General features: G+C 39.0%; 1 protein-coding gene across 5 annotated transcripts in view; it reads right to left on the bottom strand.

Moving 5' to 3' along the window:
* Nucleotides 1-14695, bottom strand: part of LOC110838906 (uncharacterized) — a 253543-nt gene that overhangs the window by 34307 nt on the left and 204541 nt on the right. The gene's annotated exons all lie outside the window — the stretch shown is intronic.

Below are 14695 nucleotides of genomic sequence, written 5' to 3'. Positions count from 1 at the left end.
ACAGAATGCAAAGGCCCATTAGAGGGAGAGAAGAGCGACACTTGAACCAATCCTGATCGACCTGATTCCAGTGCACAGCTTAAACACCTATTTCTCTACTAGTCAGTTTACTATTGTAGTCTTCCGGGCTGTGACGCCTGTTTTCGTAAGTGACAATTCGAATGAACATTCACATCTACCATCTACACTGAAGACGGAGGTGACATGTTCCTCCTAAACATACATAACGTACAGGAACGTATGACTCATAACGCAGAATATCACACACCATCATTCCATTTACACTTAGGTCTTCCAAGTGACGCATTATAATAAGGTTTCTGTAACTAATTCTGTTTCGAGGTAGACTAATGAAGTGGTACTTTGAATACAGCATCCTTTTGAGATTCTCTCTAAATTTTAGCAATTTTAAAGCACTTTATCAAACTTCTGGCTCGTAACTGGTAACTCACAATAACATAAACTTCCACCCCCGAATCGATCAGACTTCCAGGAAGACGGCAAACCTATAAAAGTATATAGCTTCTAAGAAATAACCCTGATTAGTAATGATTGAAATAATTAAAAGGAAGGAGAAATTAAACAGCAGAACTTTTGCACAATGCTAAATAAACGCATTTATGAAGTTGTCACACTGTCAGAAAAAATAATTCGTGTCACCTCCGATCTGTCGGCAACACTTGAAGCACAATATTTCTGCTAAAGTCTCTTAGAAAGCGACCACATGGCAGCTCAATAGAGAGAAGGAAATAAATATTAAAATGGATCTAAGAGGTTGTGAGGATTGAAGGCAGATGAAACTGGTTCAGGTCGTGTCTAATATGTTCTTTGCTGACGGCGGTGTTGAAACCCAGCAGTCGGTTATTTCAGTTTCGAAACCGACGTCTGACGTGGAAGCAAAGTGAGACCAAGTGGACCCAACTCTTTGCGGCACATTTCAGTTATTTTAATTAAAACGGAGCAGAATCTTGAGACATTTCTCTGATACACTATTTTGCCTGCGGAATGCTTGTTACCGAAGTTTCAAAGTGTACTACTTGGATCCGTCCATAATACACATTCTCGTTCCATTTAACTACAGCTAAAATTTCATTCAAATATATCAGAACGGTCTCTTTATAAATTCAGTTTTGTTAATGTACTGAACCGATAAAGGAACAATTTTAGGCATAACGAGACCTGAAACTAATTATTGTATCCAATATTTTATGCCATAATACATTTTCGAAATCCACTGAAAATTGTTAACTAAGTTATAATGAGGAGACTTTGATAACTTAATTCACCCAACACAAACTCTTTCATACTCCACAGAAGTAGAAAAATGTATTGTGATGCATATTTATGAGCCAGTAATTGATATCCAGCTACTCAATAAAACGTCAAAAGTGAAATGAAAATGACAAACAACACAATACAAAAAGATTACACGTGGCGCTATTTATCATACTGCAGAATGACTTTAAATGGCGGAACAAATCCCGGCAGGAGGTAGAAGTTTATCGTCACTGACAACAAAAGGCACCAAAGCCATTCCACGGGGTAACCAATCGATTCTACGAAAGTTTCATCGTTCAAAGTGTTAGAACTGCACTCCGTAGATACGTACCAACGCGTGTTCCTAGTTCAGGTCATATGGACCTAAGTTTCAAGTAACTTTCACAATTTACACCCTAGAAGCACGAATGATGTCATTTATGCATGTCTCTTAGCAGTGTTACTCAAGTCACGGAGGTTGCAATGACGTGGTTAGAATGGGTGAGACAAGAACTGCGTACAGAATTTTCATGGGAGGCCTAGAAAACGCCCACTTGCATGAGCAAGAAGACGACCGTATTCTGGGACGATTCCATCCGATGCATCTATCGTGGGGAGGCATTAAACACCTCTGAAACAACGGTAGATTTCCGCGAGACGACACGGCAAAACACCCCAAAATACAGCCATAATCAAGTACATACACATTTATTTATATGTAGTTTTCACTCTCAAAGGTTGAGAATGATTTTCAGTAAACTGCGAAATTTACTAGTGGACATAAGATTAATATGAGGATAGCTTAAGGCGTTGAAAATAAAAATATTTATTTTCACTGGATGCAGAATCTGAACTTTTGTTACAGGATCGACCAGAAATATGTGATTTATGTTTCTGTATCTTAGATGGCGAAAATCGTTGCGAGTGCAGCGGGAGTGAAATTCCTGCTGCCACGAAACCACGCCCAAAGTAAATAAACCTCATATACAGCGTGTTCGTTTCATGGCGAAGTACCTGTAGTGGGTCAATAACGGAACGAATCCTTGGTCATGGCAGTGAGATTAACAGCTATGAATCTGCATCGTGATAGTGGTTTAAAGGTTCATGCTTCAACTTGTGTTACATTTCTTGGCCAGATGAATTGCTTCAAACTTCGGCATTATGAACTCAGAAGGACAGATGGTCTCACAAATATCTCTACCGCAAAACTTTATCAGCATAGCGTATTTCAATAAATGTCACCAAAGTGATTCAGAGACTTCAATGTAACAAAATAAATAACAGGTAGACATAATGTTCGTGTATGCTTGATTTGAATTATTTTAATACAAAGTATAGCTATTTAAAAAAAAAATTGCTCATTTATAAATTGTGTTTGTATAATGCTTCGTTAAAATACAGACACAAACGTGTAAGATGACTTATAACTCATGTGTATGAAACAAAGTAAAATTTGTGAGATTTGAGGTTGTCACGGTGACGATTATGAAGATGTTTTTAAAAAGATAATTAACTTTTACCACATAAAGCCACTCATGCGCATTTGAAACTTTTCATATCAACTAATACAAGTGTGAATTTGGAATAAAAGATGTTAATGCAGAATATTAATTTCTAGCTGGTCATTTTTATTTACAGTTATATAGCACTGCAATTTATTGGCAGTAATCCCTTTTTAAACATAGCAGTTTTCACACTGATGCGATCATTTTCAAAAGGTATATAATTGTTTAAAATAGCTGGTTCCAGCGACAAATAAAGTGCATGGTTTTATTATTTAAAACCATTTAACTGATACGATTATTTCCAATTCAGCAAATATAGTATAATTTAAACTAACTGGTTACATAAAAACTTTCGTGCTTTGAACACCGCGTTATACAACTTAGTATAATTCACTATAAACTAATTTACACTTAACGTGGCGTATTAAAGAGTTCCGAAAGACAAAAATGTTCATGAGACTACGAAATAACTGATGGATTACGGCCAACTATTAATCTATATATAACATGAATACACTGCAGTGGAATTAGATTAGTATTAAGTTAACTACGGGAAGGAACAGGTACGTTTTACACCGTACCTAAACAGTACGCCATGATCGGGTGCGGGGCACGGGGAGGTAAATGATCAGCGTCTCTAATGAGCTGATGTACTAATCCATGATACACGATGTTTACTTTGCATCTGACAGTTTATGAACCAAACACAAAGTTATTTTATCGTAGAGGAAACCGCAATGAATGTCTGTATCCTCAGACAGTTCAACCGAGGTCATGAAATCACTGGCTGTTCCTGCAAAATCCAGTTACACTTCCCTACCACGCTCGTAGTTGAGATATCTGGCTTTACACTGATGTGGCGTGGGTAGGTCGAATGTGGTCTGCGGTCCAAGTGTTGAACTGCGATGCTACAAATGTTAGAATTACGGACATAAACTTGATCGGCATAAGAAATTGGTGACAGCGCGTGACTCCTGTGAGCCATCAATCACGTCACTGGATTCGTTCGTCATCAGAAAGGGCTCATCAAATATCCTCACACAAGCAGGTTAACGAGACAAATATACGATACCATTACTCTTAACGACAAGTTCTGGGAAGAATTTATGGCGCCTAATATCCATAAAATCCTTCAATGTATATCGTGAGGCCAGCAATAAATACAAATTAAAAAGAATGCAATTTAATGACCCATTTCTGAGTATGATGTCCTACAGTAGGTTTGTCGACAGATTCGTAACAGAACTGCATGCATATTTACAACAGATATCTGATCTATAATTCGTGTCACATTCAAATTTTTAATAATTCAGAACGAAATTGATGTCAACAAGCAATGCCGCATTTCGTCAAACCTAGGAATGCAAAGCCAAATATTACTGTTCTCCTACGTACGGTGAGCAAAACATTTGAACTATTAAAACCGCATGTATTATATTAGTAAGCGCAGTTTTCATTATGTTTCTATTGAACAAATTCACTGCTCCACCTGCTTGTTCCATTGTTATTAATTAATCAAACAAAACTGGTCAAATGACAACGCAACTGATTAACTATTTCTGAATTTGAAAAAAAGTTTTACTGTCATAATCATATATCCAAACTACCTATTCATAATTCCGTACCATGAAAATTGTCATGGAGATGTATGCGTAAAAACAAAAGGAGAGGTTAATTGATTTCACAGAAGCTGCAGTGGATACACAGACATAAATACCGCGGTACACCGACTCCAATTTTGGGTTTCTGTAATTTGCTAGCTTCAATGAAAACATAATAAACGTGGTTTAACAATCACACAAACCAATTACAGACTTGAGCGAACTCGGTAAAACGTAAAAGCATCAGATGACTAACAAAAGCTGATAGAAACAGAAATATTAAATTATTGAATGCCTTGCTCATGCGGCAACTTCTCCGACACATCTTCCATGCGTATAGTCTAAACAATCGTCTGCAGGTGCACTAATAAACTCGATGCCACAGGCCTGTAGACATCTTTGAAAAGCTGACATAGAAATCCGCTTTTGATGATGATTATGATGTGGGTTTTGACGCCTTATAAGCTTGTCGGTAGGTGCAAACTTTTCGGAGAAACAATGTTTCCGTCTTCAAGGCTGAATTACAGAACCCATGATTCAGCGCTTGATAGCGAAGCAGACGACCTCGGCCCCGAAATTTTAACCCGGGATTTTCTATTTACAAATTAGGAGTGCAACCTCTCGACCGTGACTGAAATTTTAGATCCATGAAGGTGGTTATCGATCTTTCCAAAGAACCTGCTGCCCCCATCGCCAATGCTGCTCTAAAAATGGTGGCAACAGATTTTTCCGAAACGTTGGTAATAAACTATGGGATTACTGTGTCGCAACAAAAATTACAATCTCAAGGTCATCTCTAAAAATGAAATGACCAGTTAGAAGAAATATTTAATAGATTACTATGAAATGTTTCACAAATTGGGGATTGTTGGAGCAACTCAACGTTTTGAAAGAAAAAAAAAGGCGAAACACGATTTACAGAAACGCATTTTTGCAAACGGACAAATCCAGGCGGAATAAGGAAATCAACAGAAATCAGGTAACGGCGTTAGCACTTCGGCATGTACAGATGAAAAGGCAGACTAGACAAGGGAAGGCGAGATTCAGGAAGAAAGTACGAGGTATACGAAGGCCGGTCGAAAGATTACAAAAAGAAATAAGTGAGAAGAAAGTGAGAGAAGAACTGAAGTTGCAGGATGAATAACTAAGACAGGAAGGACACAAAGAGTAAATGACTGGCAGAAAGGGAAAAAGAAAGATAAAGACAGTAAGAAATGACTTGGAAAGCAGAGAAACTGAAAATGGCAAAATAATTGGAAAGGCGCGAAATATGCAGGGAAATCAAGACGGAAACAAAATGCAATGGCGAGAAGATAATATAATGGAAATGAAGAAGATGTGAAAGGAACGAAGATAATTAATAAAAACAAGGAACATAATGGAAACCGGTAAGATGGTCTGGTAAATATCAAAGAAAATTGCGATCACATGGAGGAATATGGAATAAAATAATGGGCGAACAACTGAGGAAAAGATCCGCACCTAGGTAGGCGATTAAGGGTTCAAATGCACCAAAAATATATAAGAATTCACAAAGCACAGTACGTTTTCTGAAAAAAAAATGTTTTGTTGTGATGTAACTGCATTTCTACAACACGTCTGCATCCCTGACGCTGTCCGAAAAGTAATCTCGGTCGCCGAACTTGCAGTGAGTGATTCTATCGACTAAGCTACATAAACCATAAGCGTTTTACATGCATTGAAGGGTAGGCTCTTGGCGGATGTCCGTTATCGACAGATAAGATTTGTGTGTGTGTGTGTGGGGGGGGGGGGGTGTATATATGATAAGTGCACACATTTTTTGAAACCCTGGACTGAATTTGAACACGCGATCCTAACGGTTGCAGTGGATTTTTATGAAACTACACCTCCATTCGCAAATACCTGGGTGTATGTCGAGTCTATCAGCGTCAATACCGTTACCTTGGTAACCAATTCGGATGACTGGGCAATTTTATTCATATCAAACAGAAAAATGTTGGCTTACGATGTTGCCAAAATACGTTTACTTTGTTACATGAGTCCTCTATCACACTGCGTCCTATACAGAACTCCCCTCCCCTCCCCTCTGAAATACATTGAATTTTAAATGAGCACATTTAATTGCTACTCTCTTCCCCTGACGTCTGATGTCAAAGGTTCTGTTTATACGTCCCCCTACGACAATTCAAGCGGGAACAGGATGAGTCTCAATAAAAGAACACTGGGTGAATCTGAAAACGAGGGCTTGTAATATGAATAGGTGGCCTGGAACCGGACGAACTGACGCAGAGAACGAAAGGTTGTCTGACGTGGCAGAGCGGTCATCCGGAGATGAACGCGAAGTACACAGCATCGCACTTCTGACCGCCCGAAATTTCAACGGCTTGCGGCACTAATCTGCGCGAAAGGTATTATTTCGGGCTAAATTACGAAGACAGACTATTGATCAATTCGCATTTTATAGAACTTTTAATTTCTCTTAACGAATTTCTGCGTTTTAAAAATTAAAAATGTAAGAGCAACTTGGTTAGCATTAGAAGAAGGAAACACTGCTAAAACTTCAAAATAAAACTAAAATGCCAGTAACGTTTAACATTCCATAATGAGGCGCTTCATAATGTGTAAATCATACCGTTCACTTAATAAATATTAACTTTATAACTTGCGACGTGTAACTCCATTTTATCCCCTTCCAAATATAAACTGATCTGTATGAGTAACATCTATTGTGTCCCCGGCTTCTGCATAACATGACTCTTGTTCCCTTTCTCGTTATCCTTTGATTTTATGTCATTTCATTAACTTTAAAACATTTCTCATACCTTCCCGACTCTTTCTTTCGTTTAAGTTACTTTCTGTCACAGCCCTTTGTTTATTCTTGCCTCTAAGGGCCGCGTGTACTCTTGTTTTTGATGTAACTTTAATTGGGTCGCTACATTTATTTGTCAACAAACTTCCTGTCCATTTGCAATACACTAGTGATTTCGTTAATAATTTGTACAGTGGTCTCACTCGGAAAACATTCCGAAGTTTTATAAAAGGCAAAGGTTCATAGCCGTATTCACGGCAGCGATTTGTTCCGACAGGGCATATTCCACTGGCAACCCGTAACACACAACATACCTCGTACTGCAAGGCTACTCAGCGTTTCCACAGCGGTCTTTTCCCTCGAAATTTTTCTACCAAAATTTCGAAAGCATTTCTAATTTACCTCATGCATGCTACATTCCTTGCACATCTCTTGACTTAATCATCCTAATAGCTTCTCACAAACAGTGCCATTTATGACGATTCATAATGCATATTTACAAATACAGATGGACACAAGGTTAATATTTTTTATTACGTGTAGACATCTTTTTGGGTCATCGTAAATATGAAATAGGACAGCTCAGTCAGTACAACAAAGGCTTAGGTACAGAATGCTTGGAGATGTATCTTCACACCCCTCCATGCGTGTTCATGGCCTGGTATATAATCAAGCAAAAGGGAAACGCTAACTTCTATAGAAACACGTACCTTTGACTGGGCCCGCAAGGGTGGTCCTGCCTGTAATTAAGCAAGATAATTACAGATGGCAGTTAGTGTATCTGATCTCTCACGCTCATATTTCTGCGATTACAAACAGAAGATAACATTTCTTGTTCCGTGCACAATGGCAATCCAGTAAGCGCTGTTTACAGAAAGGAAACTGTTTCATATTGTAGTAATCTCGGGATGTAACGCCTAGCGATGCAAAGTGCCAAAGATGTGATCGGCCTCACCCACGGATCTGTTGTGTTTGAGAACGGATCACAGACTGCCTCGAAATGTTCTTCCCCCTTTGTGCGTTTAGAACCAGCATTACCGGGGCAACTGGCGATAAAGAACAGAAAGGCCTGCTTATTTAACGGCACTTTTCCAACTACGTAAGTTATGTGGCGTCCAGTGCTAAAATTACCGAGAACGATGAACTGGAAGCGACGTAGAAAGAAATGAACGACGTGTTTATTGAAGTATTATTTAAGAACTTTTGTAGAAGGATTGATAATAACCATGAAAAACGTCAGTCAAGATGGCTGGGTTCTGGAATAGAAATAAGAGGCTGAGGAGATACGACGTTGTCGTCTTGAGTAGCATAACCTTCATATTGATATTCTATTAAATATGCCAAAAAATGCAAACAATAGCTTCGTTAATCGTAATTTAAACATATTACAGATTAACAATTACGCTCACTGATACCGAATAGGTCTACGAAAATGGATGTGTTACTTCAGGTGGAAACGTGAGGATAATATTAAAATGGGCGTTCAGGAAGTAAGAGTTTGATGTGGACTGGATTCAAGTGGTTCAATGCGGGCGTTTTTGAACAAATGACGAAAATTCACTGTGTGATAAAAAACTGACTTTTGTTTTTGGGTCACAGACTTCTTGAGGAATATAAACTCCTCAAGACTGTGTTATAATGAACTACTTCGTTAACAACGGTCATTCTGATCACCAGGCAGTATATTTCATTCGTACTCCCAAAATTTTAGTTTTAATTTAATAAATCGTGACACATTCTAACGCTCGTTAAGTTGGGCTAAAATCACTAAAAGTTACGTTTGACTCAAGCTCATCACACCGAGTACCAAAGATGCATGCATGAGACCGGCCTGTGAAAATTTTCTGAAACTTTATAAAATTAAAGCAAATGAATATTACATTTCGTTGAAACAAAGTTTAATTCAGCAACAAACGTAAATATAGCCCATAGAGAAACAATGGGATTTCATAAATAAAATTTGTCACGAAAGATTGGTTTCAGCAAACTCCGAAACAACGGAATTTAAGCGGTTATTTTTCTTTGTTATACCAAATGCGTTCGGCCGCTCTCCATCTCTCTCTAGTATAATAAGGCTTGATTATTGGATCACAGGATTATTAATTAACGACATATTTATACTGAAATTTTAATGCGATCCAGCTTCAGCTGAAAGTGAATATAAACTGAGCAACTGGTATTATAGTAACACCTACACAGATTTCGCGTATTGAGCTTTTCTGTTCTACAAATGAGCAGTGTTTATTATACGGAAAAATAAATATGCAGTTTAATTTAAATGCGAGAATGCATTGATAGTTAAAGGTATTTAACGAAGGTGTTTAAGAAATAGAGGTTACGTGCAGGCCAGTTTTAAAAGGATTGGGATAAGACGGCTCAGCTCACTTCATTCTGGCATTCGGAGATTTGTCTTGGAGAACGAGGAAAATCACAAAAAACTTTGAGCGGGAGAGTGGGTCATGAGATTTCCCGCCAACCACGAGTCCCGAAGGTGCATTAAGATGTGCACGGAGTCCACCACTGGAAGATTTTCTGAGCCAAATAAATGAAGTCAGAATCGTCACATTACCAAGTTATTGCTTTCCATTTTCTTATTTGAGCCTACTGGACTCTGTTATTCTCTTAGTTTCTTTTATTCCATCTCTTTTTTTATTTGGTGACATCATAAGATGCAGCGTGGTGAAACAAGAAATTAAACAAAACACCGAGTACTGGGCTCGTATGTCCTTGTACGCCGTCGATGTGATTGTGTTACAAAAGTTTTGTTAGTGGAAACGCATGTAAAGGATTTGTGACCTGATGATTTATCGTGATAATTATGCTCTCGGGGAGGGTGTTGTACGTGGAAAAGCACAGGTTAGGATTAACCGAAGCGCGTGACAGTCCAGGAATCCGTGTGAGGAAAACCAATGTAATGTGACCAAACCGAAATGTCCACTCTATAATGATATAGAGTACCAATATGGTGTCAGGTTTTTTTCACAAAGAGGACAAGCTGAAACAGCATTTTATAAAGCAACACCGCAGCAAAAGTGTGCACGGTGTAACATTCTATCCTCACCGACACCTACGTAACCAGTAACGATTTTAAGGGCGTTCCATGAAAACTACATTCAACTGGAGACCACACACTGAAGTAGTTTTGACTCACAGTAAAGTTATTCCGTGGAGGTTAACTGATCACCACGACATGTAATCATATAGGGGAGTGGAGGTACAGCTCCACACATTCTTAACCTCGGCACTGGATGAAGCTGAGTGGTAAGTTTCACGAAGTGGTCGCTTTGCTCCGCGGAAAGAACGCCGGTACAATTTAGGCAGGAGAATGGGTGGGCCTCAGAGACGGTCTGGGCGCAGAGGCTACAAGAAAAATCCTCTGCCTCTTTCGGGAGTTCGAACCCCGGTCGACCAGCTTTGCAACAGTCGTGAGATGGGAAGAAACAAGTTTCTGTGTGTATATAACAACGCTTGCTCAACTGCTTTGGATAAAGCGGACTAAAAAGAAGAATATGAATACTGAATCGAAATAATGAGAAAGGAGTCGGCTGCAAAATATTTTAACATGATAGCCCTGAAACTGCCTGGAGAAACTGAGGTGAACCATGAATTTCCTCAACCTGCCTTTGTTCTGGGAATCGATACTCGGGACACCTTGAACAAGAAGAAGGCGCGCCAGCCACTCTACCTCGATGTTAGGCGAGATGGCACGATGGTGATGCACGATTAATGAGTAAGAATTTGGAAAGAGGCAAAACAGTGATTTGCTTGGAACCACCACTGGGATTCTGAGGAAACCCACGACAAACTTATGTCACAACTTTCAGTAACACTACCTAGAATCCATCATGGTACTCCGTAAAATAAGTACAGAGTATTCGTCGATTTAGTTAATTAGTGTCCACTGTGCATCGTGGCAGCCGTCGACAACAGGAACCACGCACACGTCTCTAGGTAATTTTCTCAGAGGCGTTGCAGCCGATGATGGGTGCACACATTAATGCAAAGCTGTCGAAATCCAGACCATGAAAACTAAGCCTCCAATCATCCTCTATTTGCGACTATAAATAAACCCAGCTTCCTTCATGATTATGTGGAGTGCATCAAGCTCTTGCGCAGGATGGACACTGTACTTGGCCACGTACACTCACCACTAAATGCATGTGCTAAACCACTGAATCCCTTTATGTGCCCCAAGAGAAAGCCGGAGAACTGTGGTAAGGGACATTCCAAAATTGCAGTTTCCTCACTTGTAGATCTGACGCATTTACAGGACGGTGGAAATTACGTACGCCACCTGTCTGAAGGCTCAGAAACTCGACAGGTAATTCATGGAGTCCCATCGTACGTTTATTTGATTACCAGAACAACTTCTATCATTAAAATAAGCTGAAACTTGTAACGGCAATGCAGTGTGTGTTCTTGCGTTCGCCGAAAGACGTGTATGTCCGTCTGTAAACATGTTTTAACTGGAGTACCTTGGGGCAGATTTCGATTACATTTGACATGAACATTATTTCGCTGATGATCACCCCAAACTCGTGCCATTTCATAATTTCCTACGCCTGTAATAACAATATGGCGGATACACGACCTTGTGAGACGGCAGGGATACTAGCGACACTTAATAAAGAAACAAATGCATCTTCCGGTGGGGAAACGGCAAATAGGGGTGAATGAGGGGGGTCCTGGCACAGGCGTTCAGGGTATAGGCAAGCTAGTGGGTGGAGAAACACGTACGGACAAACAAAATTCTATTAATTACCCAGCGATATTAAAACGTTTTCCGAGAATTGGATTAAATGTTTTCAGGTAGTTTATACATGCAAATACCATTGTCAACCACAGAACGGTAACGCATATTTTATTATTAGTTTTCAATTGGGCCTATAACGTATGAACTGCGGTTTCGAATAAATTTTGACTGAACACTGTCACAAGAATATGATGTATAAGTTATAAATTCGTCATCTACTGGCATAATTGTTTTACTGTGAGTGGAAACATCTCCTTTAAACTTCAAGAGGTCAACGGTGTCCAGAAAATTGCGTTAGCGAGACTCGAAAGATAGAGGCCAACAGCACGAACATAAAAATGGGAGTCTGGTAACGATTTCCTTTACGAACTTACAAAAATTCTTCAAAAGTTTCAAAATCTCGAAGACCGATACACCGACGAATCTTGAATTTCATTTACAGAAAAATAACAACAACAACTACGCTTTGTTAGACTGAAGCACGTTATAACAATGAATTGTGTTGCGGGTTAAATTAATATACCCGGCCGATGTTCTGTTGCTTTAAGCTTGTCCAACTGGAAAGAAGATGCATTTTTGGAAAGTATCTTGGATTTATTTGTAGCGAAAAATATGAAGAAGGATTTATGGAACGAACAGACATTTAAAATGTAGTTATTAAGCAGTTATACAATTCAGAAGTTAATTTAACGGATACAATCCAAAGGTATCTTCTGGGTTGATGCGCAGTGTAGTCTCGTAGAAGTTACCCGACGTTTCAGAGGTACTTGTCGCCTCTGAAATGTCACGGCGAATCAACCCAGAAGGCTGACATCGTTACACTTGCCACCGTGAGAACTTGAAATGTCAATAAAAAGAAACAATTTCCTCCTTAATGATGAGAATATTAACAAAAAAACGACGAGTCATGAATTACTGAAAGTCTAACAGAGGCACCGTTGTTACATAAATATTCCAAAAATGAAGGTTCGTTACACACCTACCCTCATTACTAATAATTAGAAACTTTGCTTGTTAAAGTAGCTGATTACGGAAGCCTTCGTGTTTCATGCAGGGCTTGTGACATAAAACTGCTTTTTTCCATGCTCACACGGACTGGACAGATATTATAACTAAAGCAAGCTCCTGAACACAATGAGTGTCGTCAGAATTATTAAATGAACTTCGCAGAAAGCAAAGTCATTTGCAGCTGTCTGTCTTTGGTCTAGTACCAAATACATGTTGGACGAACGACATTTATTGAAATGACTTCATGTACGTGCGTTGCATTTTTAACATAAATAACACATTTAAGTGTGGCTAAGAACAAGGATAAGAACGGTTATCCATGTAGCATGACTGAGAAGATGAGAAATGCATACAAAATGTTAACCGTAGGACTCAAAAGGAAGACTTAAGGATTTATGGGAGGATAATATTAAACCGTATCATAGAGAATTTGGATGTGAACAGGTTTCAACTGCGGGATTTAATTATCATTAATAATTAACGTCTGGGGTTTACAAACGCAGGAAATCTTGCGTTTTAAGATACCACTTCAACAAAATAATTGCGGCTGCTAACACTTTATACATTTCAACTTGAAAATCACTGCGTTTAGCGCTTGAAACAAGTGATCACACCTAGTATGAATCTCATAGTTAAGAAGTTTATTTGACATGTTGTCCCTCTGCTTTGCAAGTAAATAAAATCTTCAGTCCACCTCCCTCGAATACAATATGAACCTAAACCAACAATTACAAAGAAAACAACGTAAAGTGTGCAAATTCTATATGAAAGAACTAGAACACATAGCCCTGACGACGGAGGCAGCGATCACCTCCGAAACACTGGTAAGCTTCTACCAGACTACACGGCGCCATCTTAAAAACCTCACATCGCACTAAAACTAGAATAGCTTATACGTGAGCAAAATGGCCACGTGTGACGTCAAGGAGAGCGCGTTTTCAAGGCAGCCAAAGATCGGGCTAAATATAATAATGAATTCATATTCCTACACTGGTTAGGTCTCGTTTTTATTGTTAGTGACCATAGAGTCGTCTCAAAATTGCTGTTCCGTCGTACGAAATTCCGGATGATTGTTTTGACAAGTTGCACACGAACCACTAACTGTGTGGCACTGGAGTGTTCCAAAATAATAAGACTCGTTACTGAAGTATCCAATTCAAGTTTAAAGAAAGCAAACAGAGTTTCCATTTGAAGTTAATAAAAATGGTATTCTCAGAATTCGGAGCAGTACAAAGGTTCTGACATAGATAGGAGCAGAAACAACAGAACAGATGTCACTGTGTTCAAAATCAGCTCATCAAAAGCATCGGAAGTTTGAAAGGATTACAGGCATAAAAACCAAAAGGGGAGACAGAACGGAAACTACGCAGTACCAGGGACTGCAAAGTTATTTGTCAAAAGCATCATAATAGGGCAGACAATCGAAGAGTCGACAGACGACATGATCAATGATCAATACAGACCAACACAAAGCTCTGTTGAAGGACGGAAAAGTATCGGTTATGGATTTAATAACACTTGGAACACGGGTATTTGTGTTCTTCACCCTGTAAATATCATAATCATATCCGCTTGGGGACATGGGTTCAATGCAGATTCAATAATAAGTTTTGGTTCATGGATTCAGGTATGGAATCTGCAGACTTTGGAGATGCGCAGAGAAAGACGAAAACTTAAGCAACATGATTTGCAGAAATAAGTAACATTAATTAGGCTTTGATGGCTGGGGACATGAAAACAGATGGAAAAAATTAGAAGAAATGAAGATGAATACAAACGA

The sequence above is a fragment of the Zootermopsis nevadensis genome, unplaced genomic scaffold, assembly GCF_977971745.1.
Source record: "Zootermopsis nevadensis isolate Lab colony 2312 unplaced genomic scaffold, Znev_1.0 Znev_ptg000029l, whole genome shotgun sequence".
NCBI lineage: Eukaryota > Metazoa > Arthropoda > Insecta > Blattodea > Termopsidae > Zootermopsis > Zootermopsis nevadensis.
This window is presented reverse-complemented; position numbering and strand designations above follow the sequence as displayed.